The sequence below is a fragment of the Heterodontus francisci genome, chromosome 36, assembly GCF_036365525.1.
Source record: "Heterodontus francisci isolate sHetFra1 chromosome 36, sHetFra1.hap1, whole genome shotgun sequence".
Lineage (NCBI taxonomy): Eukaryota > Metazoa > Chordata > Chondrichthyes > Heterodontiformes > Heterodontidae > Heterodontus > Heterodontus francisci.
The window spans coordinates 21,093,196-21,112,408 of NC_090406.1; the positions used below are offsets into that span (position 1 = coordinate 21,093,196).

At 39.7% G+C, this 19,213-nt stretch overlaps 1 protein-coding gene across 5 annotated transcripts in view; it reads left to right on the forward strand.

Annotated features, from left to right (window-relative positions):
* The window catches only part of LOC137351648 (casein kinase I), a 144,404-nt gene that overhangs the window by 184 nt on the left and 125,007 nt on the right, over positions 1-19,213 (forward strand). Inside the window, exon 1 of one of the 5 annotated variants that reach the window (XM_068016302.1) lies at positions 6-26. The exons of the other annotated variants lie outside the window; for them this stretch is intronic. The gene's annotated coding sequence lies outside the window, so the exon portion shown is untranslated. Of the gene's footprint in view, positions 1-5; positions 27-19,213 lie in introns of those variants that run through there. 5 annotated transcript variants of the gene reach the window in all.

Below are 19,213 nucleotides of genomic sequence, written 5' to 3' on the forward strand. Positions count from 1 at the left end.
GCTGGTTTTAATATGGATCTCCGGGGGTCTGTGTATTTTTCTCCTAAGAATCACTTAGGGTTAGGCTTGGTTGTGTATGGCTAGGCCTCCGCGGACTCTGCTGCTTTTAAATGAACTAAATCCTGATCCTCCTGCCTCCTCTGCTGTTCCCTCTGCTTCCGAAATGCTTTTGGATTGCTACTTTTAAGGTGACTAGAAACCCTGGCGTACACAGCAGATGCAACATTTTTAAAACACTACAAGAAAGGACTTTTTTCTATTTTAAAACCAAATTTTAATCGATTTCGCAAGTTTCTTTGAAGTACAGCGAAACAGTATTTTATTAGGCGTGGGAGAATTTGCACATCGAATTGCACCAGGTTCGAATGCAGTGTTTCGGGTGGTGGCTGCGTTTATTGGGTCAGGTTGTGAGGATGTAACATTATCACGAAACCACCAGATGAATGCAGTAGCGGCTCGATCCAACTAAAGAGACGAGATTAGTGTGTGGGAAATTTAAGTCTGCATCTTTTTAATATTTAGCGTGTTTAGTAAGATGTAGGCTTTATTCAGTGCTTATCATGAAGCAAGTGGGCACCTTGGATGCAACAGCAGGTATATAAAAGGTTGAATTGGGTCATTGTGAACCAGTGGATAGAATACCCAACACTTTATTACTTTTCAATTTGTATGCTTGTATTCGTTTCCATTTTCTCTTTCCCCACCGCCCTCCCCTGTTCCTTACAATCAAAAGCCAAATGATCGCTTCTTAACACAGTGGCATGCATAACATGTTGAAGCCTTACAGTGCTAATTTCATGTTTGATCTGCCTTCTGAAAGTATTGGTTTAAAGTTTGAAGTATGAAGCACACTTTAGGTTTAAAGTTACTGGTATTTAATGCATTGTTGTAAGCAAACGTGAATGTAAATCAAATTAATTTTGTAATTTACGAAGGCTCCTATTCTACACTAGGTGAACAGTCTAATGGGGGCTGTTTATCCATATGCATATCAGATATTGCTGTATTTTTCCAATCTTCTCTATTTCTGTGGCATTTCACTATAAATGCTAGTTTTTCTTCCAGTTCCAATTAAGTTTAATGGAGGATAGTCTTTGGGAAGGCTGCTTATCATTGAATCATTGTTGCCATTGTTCAAGAGCTAAATGCTTAATCACTTTCCAGAATTTCTCTCAAAAGGATCTTTTTTGACTTTTTAAATTGTGTACGAGGCAGCAATTATCAGATCAGACATGTGTTTGGGCACTTATTTGGAAACTATCTAGATATGTTCAGTGATATGTGATTGATATGGTCAAAACATACAAACAGTGAATGAGTAATTGGTTATGTGATAGTTGTCTTTCCTGACCAGCAGCGTTATTTATTTAATTTTATTTAAGTGCACTCAAAAATTGCACTAATATTTTTTAAAGGTTAATGCATATTTCGGAACCCAAATTGAATTATAGCTGTAGAGTAGTGTTGCTGCTATATCCTAGGAAGCTATTTTTAATGCTAACAGATGTAAGGGCAGATACTTGATACAAATGTATCCTATTATGTATGTAAATGGAAGGGAGGGGGTGAGGAAAGGAGTATATTAAATATAACATCAGGAAGTATGTTTCATAGTTGCCTCTGCTGCTCTGAAAAAGAACAGAAATGTTGCAGTTTCATTTTTGAAAATCAGTCTACAGTATTGTAGTGAAGAAAGGAATTTCAGTTGTTACAAGTTAAATGTGATATATCTTTGGGAATTTTTATCAGCAAATGGAACTGGTATGTTATGGTATCATGGGTGCTATTTCATCTATTATGCCCAATCAATGCTTTGACATTTCAGTTAAACATCATATAGATTGAATCTAAGCCATGTTTATACAATAATATTTACATTGAATTTTTTTTTTGCTGCTGTGTGACCCTAGCATATCTAATAAATATTACATTCGTAATGTATTGAAGCTACAGAGTATCATCACATCTCTGGTTTGGCTCTGGAACTGGTCATGGTGATATGAATTACCTCTTATTTCCAGGACTTTGAAGCTAACAGTAGCCCTTATGTAGTTTATGGAAGGAAGTAGGTTCAGCCTCTTTGAGGCCTTATTATTTTGTGAATTTATCTCATGCATGTCCTTTTCTTAATTTTTCCTTCATCTTTTCCTTCATCTTAACCAGGCTGCCTTGTGATTCGGAAGTGTTGGAAGTTGTCTGCTCTTCTCTGCCAACACCCCCCACTAAATGCATTGCTCGGTACATTTTGGTGTACATTTCTACATTGGACTATCTGGTCCAAAATGTAGCCCTAACTCTGCCACGTTTATTTGAATAATAATGCAAAATTATGCTGTGGCATGAATTTGATTTATAATGGCTTGAAATTTCTGACCTTTTGGTATGATATATGAATTCCCCGCATGGTTTTTAAGTACTTTTTTATTCAATTTTTTTTTTATTAATTTGAATTTAAATTCAACCAGCTGCTGTGGTGGGATTTGAACTTGTTCCCAGGATATTAGCCTGGGCCATGACTACTACACCATCATCTCTTGTACATGGGCTTGTCAGTAGTGGAATCTGTCCTAGGTTGGTGTCTGCTTTAGAATAAATGTATTGGAGTAAATTATTTTGAAACAATAAAACATCAAAATTCTGAGTTAAATTTTATTAGTACTGTATCTCATTTTGGAGAGCAATATTTTGACTGTTCACTTGAAATGGATTTTGTATTCTTACAGTAATGCTTATTTATTCTGTGGCTTTTCTTAAAAAAAAAAGCTACCCAGCTTTATTCATTCATGGGGTGTGGGCGTCACTGACGAGGCCAGCATTTATTACCCATCCCTAATTGCCCTTGAGAAGGTGGTGGTGAGCTTCCTTCTTGAACTGCTGCAGTCCTTGGGGGTGTAGTTACACCCACAGTGCTGTTAGGAAGGGAGTTCCAGGATTTTGACTCAGCGACAGTGAAGAAACAGCGATATAGTTCCAAGTCAGGATGGTGTGTGGCTTGGAGGGGAACTTGCAGGTGGTGGTGTTCCCATGCATCTGCTGCCCTTGTCCTTCTAGGTGGTAGAGGTTGTGGGTTTGGAAGGTGCTGTTGAAGGAGACTTGCTGAGTTGCTGCAGTGCATCTTCAGTGATGGTGTTGCCATTGAACATCAAGGGGAGATGATCAGATTCTCTCTTGTTATGCCGGTTGCTTCTAACAAGGAAACTTTAGGAACCAAGGATTCTGCCAAAAATGTCTACATTCAAGGGGATAGTTGGAGCACTTGATCCAGGAGCTGCACAGTTTTGTTTTTTTTAGCAGAAAGTACTTGATGCAGATGACTGGGGAAGCATTCTGAAAAGAGACTCATTTCCTGTTAATACCATTATATAGTCTTATAGATAGGATGTTTTCTAAAAGAAATTAGGAAGGCTGGACTGTAATATATTCATGTGTTTTATATGTAGAAGAACTATAGCTTGAAGGTTTCTTGGTCTTTTGATGATGGCTCAGTGCAAATAGAGTTTAAAATAATCCTTAAATTGCAGAGCAACTGGATGTATGAATGGTTGTATGCAAATTTTTCAAAATATAAAAATGACTTGATACAAGTTAGTTATGGGGAGTGTTGGGATGGTGAAAGAAGAGAAGTAGGACATGTTTAATTAGCTCATCAAGTTCAAACCTCAATGTTGTGGATTTCGCATTCTCAGTATTTCTGCAATATCAAAAATTACAACAACCACAAAATTCTTGGTTAGACAATTCATTTCACTGCCTCAGGTTTAGACAGAAAAATTCTGAAACTCACCTGGAAATTTGTATTGTGATATGACTATTGATCATATCAACTAACAGTTTAGGATTCTTGAGATACTTGATTGTTCAATGTGATGTTTATATATCTGCATGGGATCAAAGGTTACGCGACAAACCTGAGACTGGTGACTAAGTTGATCCAGTAAGCACATTGTTATGGACTATGATTCACATTCCGTATACCAGGGGAAAGCTCTACAAATGCCTGGTTATATCTTGTGGAAAGAGCTGTGCTCACCTGACAGCTTTTTTTTAATGTGGAAAAAATGGACCCTACTATCTGCATTTGTGTAACGTTGGAAAAATTTAGTACTAAATTTACAAAATGCCAAGGGGATGCATACATTAAACATGGCTTTACAAAGATTGGAGTTTATATCCTGCCTGGTGTGACATCCAAGTGGTGTGAGTGAGCCTTCTGGTCATGTTTTCGCATTGCTTGGCCTTCATGCACTCGGATAAGGATCTAACTCGTGAGTATTGCAGCCACTTTCACATCAGTACGCACTCAAAACTACTTTTCATTGATGTGAAAATGGCAGTATAACTTCAGCCCAATATTCTGAACTACTTCTACACTCCAACTGAATATTTTGAATCCAAGGGGTCTACCAGCTTAAGTTGCTCACTGGTAAACATGGCAATTATATTTATTGGTACTACAATCTTTTTTATTTTGTTTTGAAGTACTGGGAACATCCTCTTCACAGTTTCAGAATATTCTTACATTTGTGATCAAATGTCACTGCACAGCATTGATAAATGGTTACATGTTCTGGAATGGACCTCTTTAACAATGATTTTTGTTTATTTGAAAGTGTAAATTACTTGGCATTATCTTGATTTAATTTTCAGTGCTGCCTCTTTAATGAAGAAAAAAGGCCCAGTAGTTATTTACATGAACTACAAAGACCATTTGTTTCCAAGACAGTGTAGCAACAATCTTTCTTTCCAAGAACAATCCCACAGTGGAACAAGCTGCCAGAGGAAATAGTCACAGTCACAGCCCCATCACTTGAGATCTTCAAGACCCACCTTTAGATCATCTCTATTTCTAAGTTTTTCATTATCATGGCTACCATATCAGTGGATCATGGCTGGTTTAGTTAGCGCTAACCGCATTCAGAATGTTGGAATACAGATTTTATTCTGTGACGCCAACAGTACCAAAGCAAAAGCAAAAAAACAAGTGCCTTAATGCTTTGAAACCAGAGAGTGGTAGGAATCAGTTGCAGGCCAGGCACTTTACTACAGAGCAGAAGGTAAAGCAGAAGAGTGGTCACAAACAACTAATTAATTGGATGGGGATGAAATCCAAGAAAAATAAATGCCTTTTAATTAAGTAAATTTGTTGATTTAATTTTTGAAAGATAGTGAAGGCCTCTAAATCAAGTGCATATTTTTCTTTGTAATGTATATTCCCACAGTATTTCATCAGGCTTCTTTCTAATCAGTGGAATAAATAAGAAATGGTTTGGAAATATCTTACAGGCCCCTTGACTTGCTAAGCAAATGTGTTTTATGGGGTTGTGGTCTTGAACCATATAGACCAAAAGGTCCCTGGTTAGATTCATGATCTGTGCTGAATTAGCTAATCTTTGCCAGGCAATAGTGAGACACCAAAATGTTCTAAGATCCTGAACTTGGGAGAGAAAAGTCAGCTGGGGATCCTGCTTCCATTTGTTGTAACTCTTCCTAGAATGTGCTTGTGCCTGGACATCAGGTGAAGGTAGGATGCTCACCATGGTTGACTGATCTGTCATCAGCATTGTCCAAGTTCATTTGGAGTTAGAGAGAAGTTGCCACCAATGGATTCATACCTACCCATATATTAAAACTTTAGGTCGAAAGCTGGAGCATAATGTGAAAGACCAGGTATGCACATGTTCAGGAGTTCTGCTGCTCTGAAAATGCAATTGTAGCTAAATGTTGCCAGGAGAAATATAATTTTGAAATTTTCATTTTTATACTTCCAAGAAATTTGTACAGGGATTATTAATTTTCAAAATTTGCCTTGCGTGTGGCTGAAAATATTGGAAGAATAAAGTGCTTTGTGTTTCTTTATAACCAGTTCTTTACACATGTAGGAGTGTACCACAAGCTTCTGCAGAGAAAAAAAAAAATTCCTGAACAAAACCATTTTTGATTACTGGTTCTGTTCAGTACAGAAATACCCAAAGATTTATTTTTCGAGCGGTACAATTTACTGTCAGTGCAAAGGTCTGCTGTGGGCTGTGCCAATCATTTTCTATTACTTGGAACATACCAAAAAATATAAAAGTGCCCATTGTATTCCCAAGTAAATGAGTAGTGTTAGATTTTTTTTTTCGGTCTGCTTAATTTGGGACCTTAATTTTCATTTGACATGCAGTTACCATTCCTGTTAATGTGCACACATCCTTGGAGCAATGCCTGTTTTACGCTAATCTGCAAAACGTAAATCCGTAGTGATAAGAGTGTTGCGATTGTCTTATTCAACAGAATTGTGAAGCATTAGCTGAGCAATAACTGGAGAAAATTGAGACTGCATTTGTCAAAGTATAGTTGAAATCCTCCATCAATTCTGAAATGTTTCCTAAATTCAGTTTTTCCATAAATGTTTCAGCATACTTTAAAATTATATTCATTGCCCTTCAAAAATACACCTTTTGATCATTTCATTAGATCTTTGCAGCTGATGTTGTTATTTGGCAGAATAAACTACTTATATCTATGGTTCAATAATTTCTCATGTAGCTAAATATCACCAGCAATCCTTTTATTGCTGTGAAAGACTGTAATCCTCAAACCCTAAGGAAGTTGTGACATTTTGGTAGAACCATAATATGCCCTTAAATTTGGAATCCTTCGCACTATGGTTGATCATTGAGTGTTAAGTGTGAATTATTAGTCAAAACCTCATTACAACTTACTGCTGTATCTTAATTTTTTAAAATTAATTCATGGAATATGAATGTCACCGTCAAGGTCAGCATTTATTGCCCATCCCTAATTGCACTTGAGAAGGTGATGAGCCTTCACCTTGACCTGCTGCAATCTATGTGGTGAAAGCACTCCCACAATGCTGTGAGGAAGGGAGTTCCTGCATTTTGACCCAGCAACAATGAAGGAATGACCATATATTTCCAAGTCGGGATGCTGTGTGACTTGAAGGGGAATTTTGAGGTGGTGGTCCCAAACTTATGGTGCCCTTGTCCTTCGAGATAGTAGAAGTCAGTATTTGGGAGGTGCTGTGGAAGAAGCCATGGCGAAGTGCTGCATCTTGTAGATGGTACACATTGCTGCCACTGTGCGTAATTGTCGGAGGGAGTGAATTTTTAAGATGGTGGATCGAGTGACAATCACGCAGACTGCTTTGTCCTGGATGGTGTTAAGCTTCTTGAGTGTTGCTAGAGCTGCACCCATCTAGGCAAATGGAGAGTATTCCATCACACTGCTGACTTGTTTCTTGTAGATGGTGGACAGACTTGGGGATCAGGAGGTCAGTTACTCACTGCATAATATCCAGCTTCTGACCTCCTAAGTTTCTGGTCAGTGGTGAGCCCCAGGATATTGATGGGGAATTTGACAATGGTCAAATGTCAAGGATTAGTGGTTAAACTGTCTCTTGTTGGAGATGGCCATTGCCTGGCACTTAAGTGGTAAGTAAAATTCACACCACATATCAGCCCAAGCCTGAATGTTGTCCATGTCTTGCATGCAGGCAGGGATTGCTTCTGTATCTGAGGCGTTACAAATGGAACTAAACACACTACAATCATCAACAAACATCCCCACTTCTGACCTTGTGTTGGAGAGAAGGTCATTGATGAATCAGCTGAAGATGGTTGGGCCTAGAACACTGCTCTGAAGAATTACTGCATTGATATCCTGGAGATGAGATGATTTGCATCCAACAGCAACAACCATCTTCCTTTTTGAGCTAGGTATGACTCCAGCCGTGGGAGCATTTTCCCCCTGATTCCCATTGACTTCAATTTTGCTAGGGCTCCTTGATGCTGTATTCGGTCAAATGCTACCCTGATGTTCAAGGCAGTCACTCTCGCCTTGCCTCTGGAATTTAGCAGTTTTGTCCATATTTGGATCAAGGCTCTAATGAGATTTGGAGCTCTGTGGTCCCGGCAGAACCCAAACTGAGCATCGGTGAGCAGGTTATTGGTGAGTAATTACTGCTTGATAGCACTGTCATTGATACCTTCCATTACTTTGATGATTGAGAGTAGACTGATGGGGTGGTTATTAGCCAGATTGAATTTTTAGAACATTAGAACATTACAGCGCAGTACAGGCCCTTCGGCCCTCGATGTTGTGCCGACCTGTGAAACCATCTGACCTACACTATTCCATTTTCATCCTTTTTGTCTTCATCAATTTTGTCTTGTTTTTTATGGACTGGTTGTACCTAGGCAATTTTCCACTTTGTCGGGTAGATGCCAGTGTTGTAGCTCTACTTTATTTGTTCACGGGGTGTGGGTGTCAGTGGCAGGACTGGCACTTATTGCCCATCCCTGTACAACTGAGTGGCTTGCTAGGATAAGATGGATCATCCACTTGGCACTTCTAGCTGAAAATGATTACAAACAGTCCAGCCTTGTCTTTTGTGCTCACTTTTCTACTCATCTGGGCTCCACCATCATTGAGGATGGGGATGTTCATGGAGCCTCCTACTCCTGTTAGTTGCTTAATTGTCCACTACTGCCATTCATGTCTGGATGTGGCAGGACTGAAGAGCTTTGATCTGATTTGCTGGTTGTGCAGTCACTTAGCTATGTCTATAGCAGTCAGCTTCCATTGTTTAGCATGCATGTAGTCCTGTATTGTAGCTTCCCCAAGTTGGCACCTCATTTTTAAGTATGGCTGGTGCTGCCCCTGGTATACTCGCTTACACTCCTCATTGAACTCATAGGTTTGGGTGCTTTGGCTCTATGGCAATGGTAGAGTGAGGGATATATCAGGCCATGAGGTTACAAATTATGTTTAAATGCAGTTCTGCTGCTGCTAATGGCCCACAGATCGATGCCAAGTGGTCCATCCGGTTTTATTAAAACTTTTTTGTAGTGCTTTTCATACAATTGAGTGGCTTGATCGACCCATTTCAGAGGGCAGTTCAGAGTCAACCACGTTGCTGTGGGTCTGGAGTCACACATAGGCCAAACTGCTTAAAAAAAAAGGTGAATTAATTAATTTTTATGTCAGTTGGTGCTTTCATGGACATTATTTTTATTCTACATTTATTTAATTAACTGAATTTATTCATTTTTATTTATTTATTTAGAGATACAGCAGAGAAACAGGCCCTTCAGCCCACCGAGTCTGTGCTGACCAACAACCCATTTTGATACTAATCCTACATTAACCCCATATTCCCAACCACATCCCCACCATTCTCCTTGCTTCCAATTTCCACCCTTCTCTCACCTTTACATGGTCCATCTCTGACACTTCCCTTCCCTTCCTCGACTTCTCTGTCTCCATCTCTGGGGATAGGTTGTCTACCAATATCCATTATAAGCCCACCGACTCCCACAGCTACCTCGACTACACTTCTTCACACCCTACCTCCTGTAAGGACTCCATTCCATTCTCCCAGTTTCTCCGTCTCCGACGCATCTGCTCTGATGATGCTACCTTCCATGACGGTGCTTCTGATATGACCTCCTTTTTCCTCAACCGAGGATTTCCCCCCACTGTGGTTGACAGGGCCCTCAACCGTGTCCGACCCATTCCCCGCACCTCTACCCTCACCCCTTCCCCTCCCTCCCAGAACCGTGACAGGGTTCCCCTTGTCCTCACTTTTCATCCCACCAGCCTCCATATCCAAAGGATCGTCCTCCGCCATTTTCGCCACCTCCAGCGTGATGCCACTACCAGTCGCATCTTCCCCTCCCTTCCCCTGTCAGCATTCCGAAGGGATCGTTCCCTCCGCGACACCCTGGTCCACTCCTCCATTACCCCCACCACCTCGTCCCCGTCCCAGGGCACCTTCCCCTGCAATCGCAGGAGGTGTAATACCTGCCCATTTACCTCCCCTCTCCTCACTATCCCAGGCCCCAAACACTCCTTTCAGGTGAAGCAGCGATTTACTTGTACTTCTTTCAATGTAGTATACTGTATTCGCTGCTCACAGTATGGTCTCCTCTACATTGGGGAGACCAAGCGCAGACTGGGTGACCGCTTTGCGGAACATCTCCGCTCAGTCCGCAAGCAGGACCCTGAGCTTCCGGTTGCTTGCCATTTCAACACTCCCCCCTGCACTCATGCTCACATCTCTGTCCTGGGATTGCTGCAGTGTTCCAGTGAACATCAACGCAAGCTCGAGGAACAGCATCTCATCTACCGATTAGGCACACTACAGCCTGCCGGACTGAACATTGAGTTCAATAATTTCAGAGCATGACAGCCCCCCACTTTACTTTCATTTTTAGTTATTTTTTCTTTTTTTTTGCATTCCTTTTTACATTTTTTACAATCTTTTTTTGCATTTATTTCATTTCATCTTAGTTTGTTCAGTTTGCTTACCCACTGTTTTTTTCAGGTTTGCACTTGCTGCTGTTCAATATTCAGTGTATTCACACCTAATCTGTACTAATGCTTTGTCTTTCAACACACCATTAACATATTGTTTGCCTTTGCTCCGTGACCTTTTGGTCAGCTATGTGGCCTGGTTCAATCTGCACCTTCTCCTTTGTTATCTCTTGCCCCACCCCCACCTCACTTGCTTATAATCTGTGACCTGTCTAATATTTGTCAGTTCCGAAGAAGGGTCACTGACCCGAAACGTTAACTCTGCTTCTCTTTCCACAGATGCTGCCAGACCTGCTGAGTGATTCCAGCATTTCTTGTTTTTGTCCCACCATTCTCCTACCACCTACCTACACTGGGGCAATTTACAATGGCCAATTTACCTGCAAGTCTTTGGCTGTGGGAGGAAACCGGAGTACCCGCGGAAACCCACGCGGTCACAGAGAACTTGCCAACTCCGCACAGGCAGTACCCAGAACTGAACCCGGGTCACTGGAGCTGAGGCTGCGGTGCTAACCACTGTGCTGCCCAAAATTCCCCAGCTGTTATGGTGGGATTTGAACTCATCTCTGGATCATTAGTCCATGCCTCTGGATTGCCAGTCCAGTAACAAAATCACTATGGTACAGTGTCCTGGAGCATTTGTCAATATTAAATGTAAAGATTTTTACAGTTATAGTTTGGTTTAAAAGAAAGACATCCTAATTTTTTTCTAAAACTAGTCATAAAATTTATAAAGGTACATTACATAACACTCCAAATTTAAAATTACATAAAGTGCAATACAGTTCAATTTCTTTCTCTGAGGTGCCTCACTATACTTACATTACGGGTTATATTTACATTTCATGCAAAACATTCTCTGCGTACAGCCCGAGGGGTTTTTACACAGGTTCCAGTAATGGAGGCAAGTACCGAAATTGAAAGAGAAGGAAAACACGTCAAAAATCAGTTATTTTTAGTGCTCATAATTTAGAGAAGTGATCTGGAACATATTTTGATTTTTAACTTTTAAAGGCTTTTTCCACTGCAGTTTTTAGAATCACAGCAACATATACCACAGAAGAAGGTCATTCAGCCCATTGTGACTGTACTGGCTCTGAGTTGTGCTTAGTCCCACGTCACAGCTTTTTATTCAGAGCCCTGTAAGTTCCTTATCAAGTACCTCAAATCATTTTCTGGGATCAACCTCCACCACCTTTTTAGGCAGAGCACTCCAGATCCCAACAACTTTTGAGTGAAATGCAATGATTTTGAAATTATGACCTCTGGTTATTGACCCATTCGCCAGTGGGAATAGCTTTTCTCTTATTTATTGGATCAAAACATTGCATTATTTTGGAAAACCTTTATTAAATCACCTATTAACCTTGGAAGTTCCAAAGGGGGCATGCCAAAGGGAGCAGTCCTAACATTCCCAAACTCTCCTCGTCGCTGAAGTCCTTCATCCCTGGTAATATGCTGGTAAACCTCCTCTGCATTCTTGAAGACCTTTATGTCTTTCCAGACATGTGGCACCCAGAATTGTCCAGCTGAGGGCTCAGCATGTTCTGTTTTTATATTTATAAACCCAAGTAACCCATATGCTATTTTAACCATCTTATCAACTGTCTGCCACCTTTTAAGGGATTGAGTGTACATGGATATCTAAGTGTCTCTGCTTATCTACACTTTTCAAAAACATACCATTTATAATATACTGTCTCTCCATATTGATCCATCCAAAGTGCATAATTTCATACTTCTCCATTGCTATGCTTCTGACCATCCTGTTTGGCACCTTGAAGTCTATAGCTATCCTGCTTACTATCAATTAATTTGCCAAGTATTGTATCTGCAAACTTTATACAGCTGCTCCCTTCACCCCAGTAAGTTGTTTACAAAAATTGCATAGAGTAATGGATCCAAAACTGATCCTTAAGAAAAACCACTTCCCAGTCTGCAAAACATACATCTGCCACTACTTTTCACTTCCTGTCACCTGAGATAACTTTCTATCTATGATGCTACTTTCCCATTAATTCCCTGGACTTCTAGCTTCTTAATAAACCTCCCGTGTGGTACTTTATCTAATGCCTTCTAAAAGTCCATATATACATTTGCTCCACTACTTTGGTCTTTTCTGTTATCTCAAAGAATTCAATCAATCAAGTTGGACATGATTTGGTTATTAACAAATCTATGCTGGCTCTCCTTCATTAACCCTTGTCTTTCCAAATGAAATTTTATTTTGTCCCTGATAATTTCCAGTAACTTCCCCACCATTGATGTTCAGCTGACTGGCTTGTAGTTTCCTGGTTTATCCCTCTCCCCTTTGTTGAATAGTGGTATAACATTAGCAATGCTCTAGTCTTCAGGTGCTACTCCTGTATCAAATGAGGATTGAAATATTATGACTGGTGCCTCTGCTTTTAATACCTAGGATGCACTCCACTAAACCAGTTTAGATAGACAGTGTGACATTTTTAATACACTACTGTAAAAAAAAAATGGAGCCATTTCATAAATTCACTGTTCTAGTGCCAAAATCCTTCTGAAAACGAGGCTCGTAAAACCAGCATGTTGCTTGAACTACTGTTGTAACAAGCCAGAATGAACATTTAGAATCAGTCATTTACGGCGAGGAAGGCCATTTGGCCATCGAGTACATGCCAGCTCTCCATGGAGCAATCCAGTCAGCCCCACTCGATCCCTGTAGCCCTGCAAGTTTATTTCCTTCAAGTGACCATTCAATTTCCTTTTGAAATCATTGTCTCTGATTTTACTATCCTCGTGGGCAGCGAGGACATGATTTTGGCACGCACTGCATTTTTAAAAAAAGTTCTTTTTCACATTCGTCCTGTATCTCTTGCCCAGAATCTTCAGTCTGTGTCCCCTAGTCCTTGTACCATCAGTTAATGGGAAGTTTTTCCTTGTCTAACTTATCTAAGCCTGTCATCGTATATACCTCTATCGAATGTCTCCTCAATCACCTTTGCTCCAGAGAGAACAACCCCAGTTTTTGCAACATAACTTTGTAACTAAAATCCCCATCCCTGGAACCATTCTGGTAAATCTCCACTGCACCCTCTCATCCTTTTAAAGCGTGGTGACCTGAACTGGATGCAGTACTCTAGTTAGGATCTAACCAGAGCTTTATAAAAGTTCAGGATTACTTCCCTGCTTTTGTACTCTGTGCCTTTATTTATGAAGCCCAAGAACCTATATGCTTTGCTAACCAATCTCTTAATGTGTCCTAAAATAAGAGCAAAATACTGTGCATGTTGGAACTCTGAAATGAGAACAGAAAGTGCCAGAAATACTCAGCAAGTCTGACAGCATCTCTATGACCTACCTTCAAAGATTGATACAAATGCAACGCCAGGTCCCTCTGTTCCTGCACACTGTTTAGAACTGCGCCATTAAGTCTATATTGCCTCATCCTACCCTTCTGCCAAAATGCATCACCTCGCACATCTCTCTATTCGATTCCTTCTGCCACTTCTCTGCCCCTTCTGCTAGCCTATCTATATCCGGTTGCAGGCATTTATCATCCTCAGTGTTTGCCATTCCTCCAAGCTGGTGTCATCAGCAAATTTTGAAATTCTAGTCTGTATTCCAAGATCCAAGTCATTTATATCTAGCAAAAAAAGTAGTGGTCCTAGCACTGATCCTTGGGGGACACCACTATTTACCATCCTCCAGGCTGGAAAAACAACCATTTATCATCACTCGCTGTTTTCTGTCCTTAAGCCTATTTTTTATCCAATTGGACGCTGACCTTCCATGAGTCTCAATTTTGTTAACTAGCCTTATATGAGGTACTTTATCAAACGCTTTCTTAAAATCCATATAGACAACCTCCACCACATTTCCTTCGTCAACCTTCTCTGTTACTTCATCATTTGAACAAATATACATTTTATAAAAGATTCCTTTTGATTTTAATTTGCATATTCATGCAACTCAGGTTGTCAATTAAATTGCCATTTAAGTTCTGCACTGTGATTTCAGGACTTTGCTTTATAAAATAAACCTGTGTGAAATGGAATTCTGCTGTTGTGCCTCCAAAGGATGCTCATTTGTAACTGGGATACCTTGCCTCATGAGTGAGGAAGACTATTATTTGTGCTAGAAAGTAAAGAAGTTTCACTTTTATTTAGGAATATCATGAACGTACAGAGCACTTTGACTATCTCTAAAGCTTTTTTATACAGCTTTCCACTCTTGAGAGATGGTCTTTCAGCTGCTCCGTTTAAATTTTTTTAAATGGGCCTTTAGGCTGAACAATGTGGGCTAATACACCTCTGGCAATATGTTGACTTAGTCACGGAAAGAAAGAATATAGCTTGATGGCTGAATGTTTTCTGGTTTTTTTTCAATTCAGAACTTGAATTTTTGAGTCTGAGTAATAAAGCCTTCAATAATTTATTTACATTATCTAATTTGTTCTGAAATTTGGAAATTGATTTAATCGAAAGTTTGACATGTTTGAAGTAGGAGTTATTTGTAGACCAAAACTTCTGCAAGTCTCATCTTTGAGAAGATTAAAATCTTAGACATTGGTGTGAGGTGTTGGATGGGTAGAAAATCAGTATTTTTTTGCAGAGTGAGGGGCCATTAGACTTTGATTTGTGTTGGCTGCACAACTAAGGAATAACAGTTCATTTCTGGGCACAGAAACAACAGTTGTAAAAGACCTACTGACAGTTTAGATGGTTCTGGTTTGAGAGCCTTGTGTTGTAGGAAAAAATACAGCCCTATAGGTTACACTACTTGTATAATGTAATTTATCATAGAGTCATTTACGGCACAGCAGGAGGCCATTCAGCCCATCGGATCCATGCCAGCTCTACACAAAGCTATCCTGTCAGCCCCCCTCCCCTGCTCAATCCCTGTAGCCCTGCAAGTCATGGCTATCGTTAATATATGAATTGAAAGGATCTACACACTACATTTCCTTGACTTTCTTCATTACCACTGTGCGGACTTGCTGTTAAAACAAAGCTTCATTTTGTTACAGAAATGCAAAAGTTGAAATATTAAGTATAATCATACTTATTTCTGTTGATTCTGTCCTTTGCCAAAGAAGCTAATTTTATTTTCAAATCTTTCTCCCTCCTCCCCACACCCACCCATCCAATTTCTTTTGGTCCTCTTTTACTATGCTCTTCCCCAAACATGCTCTTCCCATTTGGAGAGTGACAGATGAGTGCAAATAACCTGCTTTTGGTGGCTCAGCTGAGATAGAAAAGTTAATATGACAATTGTTTCCTCTTTTCTAAATTAAATTTTCAGAGTGAATCTGAACTGTAGCATCGTTCATCACAATGGCAGAATGTAGTGAACAGGATCAATTGTCATTTGACAACCTTAACTTCTTTGACCTTGTAAGTTTGGATAATTGCAAAATTATACCTTGCTTATGAACCATAATCCAATTTTCTTTATAAAGGTGATCAACTGCACACTGGCAACTTATAGTCTGGAGACTGTTTTGTTGATTCTGCGCTTTCACCTCTGTTAGCTGGGCTGAGATCCACCTCAGCTAATGGAATGATGGTGTCCTCTTTGGCAGTACAATCATCAAGGGTAGTTTCAGCAAAAAAAATCTCCCCTAAAGGGCATTAAACTGTTGTGGCATATTTCTTGCTCCAGGTTTCTGGGGGTGGCTGATTTTGGAAATGTAAAATATTACCGATCTGAAAAGAGAAACGGCAGTTGCCTACTCCATCAGAACTCCTGAAGGTTCTACACCTAAAACAATCAGTCTATCTTTTCAGATGCTGACAGATCTTGTCTTTCCAGCCTTTATAGATTTTGAAAATTTTAAGTAATATAAAGGGATATAGGGATAATGCAGGAAAGTGGCGTTGAGGCAGATGATCAGCCATGATCTAATTGAATGGTGGAGCAGGCTCGACGGGCTGAATGGCCTAATCCTGCTCCTGTGTTCCTAAATGGAGGTTTTGCCCAGGTGCCGTAGGGATGCCGTTCTGAGCTGGGACTAAATAGGGAGTCCATTTAATTTGCATCTGACATGTTCTGTACATGGCTTGAGAGTATTTGGCACTACTGATACCAAGTGCTTGAAGTGATGGTGTTCCATTTTTCAGTGATTAAATCAGTCATCTTGGTGAGTGGAAAATAAAAATAACATTCAATACTATCTTTGTGACGATTGTCCGCAAAAACTAATATCTGTTTCATCTTGCATTTTTGGAATGCACTTTTGGACTTTTGACTTGGGTTGTAAATACTTAGCTTTGCTCACTCTTTCAGTCACAGCTACAGATATCAGTCAGTGATATATAGCCAATAACTTACCAAACATGCAAAGTCTGTCAGAACATCTTTGAAACTTTGTGTCACTGAATTACTCATAAATATAAGTCTTGTCTTTAACTTTTTAAAAGCTTTCTTTAAAATGGGATAGTCTTTAAAATGATTAATTGAGGTTGCTGTAGATTAGCAAGCAATTTTCAGGATGGAACTGCGTTAAAATTGATAAATGGCGCTGCACTATAATGAAGATGGAAACAGTGGCTTCTTTTTCTGCAAAGCTGTTAAGACTTCTGGAATTGTTAACGATTTTTAACTTGCTAAAATTAAAATCTGGCATTATATAATATCTCCCCTACAGAATTTCATAGGTATATTCATTGAATCCTGTGGTTCTTTAACATATAAATTCACTGATGCGTTGCTGAGCCATACAGATCCGGAAGATGCAGAAGCAAAATACTGTGGATGCTGGAAATCTGAAATAAAACCAGAAAATGCTGGAAATACTCAGCAGATCAGACAGCATCTCTGAGAAATAAAAGTTATGTTTCAGGTCAATCAGGAAGATGTAGATTCCTTTCCTAATAAGTTGCTTGATCTCAACTGGGAAGGTAGTAGACTTGCTTAAAGTTGACCTCTACATCTCTGTGTTGGGTAGGGGAAGTGTTTTGCAATGACTGTGCAAGAACTCCTGCTGGAAGACTTAAATGTCTGGATGGTGGAGAGATCGGACTCTGCCGTGGTGGTATGTCGATGCTTGCTGCCTAGAATCATACAGCACTTCAGGATGTCTCACTGCTTCCAGCAAAGAAGGGAAGAAAAAGTATTGAATGTATTCAGCTAGAAAGATTTTATGTAGAGTCAAATTCATAAACCTAATTAATTAGAATAGCAAAATTCTTGCTGCTGCTTAAATCAGATTTCCATGAAAATGGTTTGATGTTAAATGCTTGATAATGAATACGTGGAATTAATCTAGTAAGTGGTTCCAATTCACTTCTCTGAAAGTGAACCTTAAATGCAAGATTATCATCATGAAATCATCCAATATCTTTTTGTAGAAGGTCAGGTTATTGGTCTCCTTGGTTCTGTCAAAGGGTTATCAGTGTATCCCATGTCCTTGATAAAATGTACTAACAATTATAATGTTATTGGTGGTCTATTGAGAAATAACGTGCAGTGATAACCTCAGATTTGGTTTCCATTGTATGTTAGTTCATTATGTTAAGCTTTGTTTGCATAGAATATATTTACAGCTTGTGAAAATGTTACTGCTTTTTGTAACTTCATTTGCTCAACACTACACTTCTGAAAAGTTTTTACTTGTTCCTTCCTTAGCCCTTACTATACCGTGCGCATTTCCTGTCAGAGATTGAGGGAAATTTACAGGCCTGGGCGATTACCTTTTTTTAACTGACCATTTATATAATACAAGGGGGTTAATTTGTCCTGTGATTTTATTTTTCCTATTCTCTCCTTGTGGGATATATTTTGGCTTTGTGTTTCTTAGACAGCTTGACTGAGATCAGGTATTCTCTTTTTGTGTGGAGAACCCAAGCATGTTGTTTTTTCCATGACATCATACAGCACAGGTATTGTAGAATCATACAGCACAGCAGAAGGCCATTCGGCCCATTGTGCCACCTCCTTTGGTACAGCTATTCAATTAATCCCACTCCTCTGCTCACTCCCCATAGCCGTGTAATTTTTCCCTTCATGTATTTATTAAAATCTCTCTTGAATGTTACTATTGAATCTTGAGTATTGCTGAAAATAGAGACATTATGTTGAAGCTTTTCGTCTTGCACTCATCAGGACAATTTGCAAGAATACCAATGTAAAGGAAAACAGCACATTTATACTGTGTGAGAAGAGAGTGCTGATTGGCAAGTGAACTTCGGTAGAGGCGTTGCCAAGGAGAATGCGCCAGTTCACTGCTAAGCTTTGTTTGAAATTTAAACCAGGCACCTTGACTCTGATTAGTCAGGGCATTGCCCTGAGGAATGAACCAGTGAATGGCTGTCACTTATTTTGTTTAGCTGAAACAGGCGCAATGTTTGTACATATTCTTTGTCTGCAAAGAACAGGGCCCTGTGCATTAATATATGTAGCTTCCAGTATTGCTTCCACAACACTTGCAGGCAGTGCATGCAGATCATAACTTGGTGTTTAAAAGAAAAGAAATTCTCTTGTCAACTGTCATTCTTTTACCAATCATCTTAAATCTGTGTCCTTTGGTTACTGACTTTTCTGCCACTGGAAACAGTTCCTCTGTACTCTTATCTATACCATTCATGATTTTGTACACCGCTATCAAATCTCCTCAGACATTTCTGTTCATCTTAGAGCAACCTCAGCTTCTCCAGTCTCTTCACAGGGAGTGTCTCATCCTTGGTACTATTCTAGTAAATCTTTTCTGCACCCTCCCCAAGGCCTTGACATCCTTCCTAAGGTGTAGTGCCCAGAATTGGACACTGTATTCCAGCTGGGGGCGACCCAGTGATTTTCTTTTATATAATGGTTCAGCATAATTTACTTTCTTTTGTACTCTTCCTTCATTAATAAAGCCAAGGACCCTATGTGCTTTTTCTAACAATCTTCTCAGCTTGTCCTGTCACCTTCAAACATACATCTG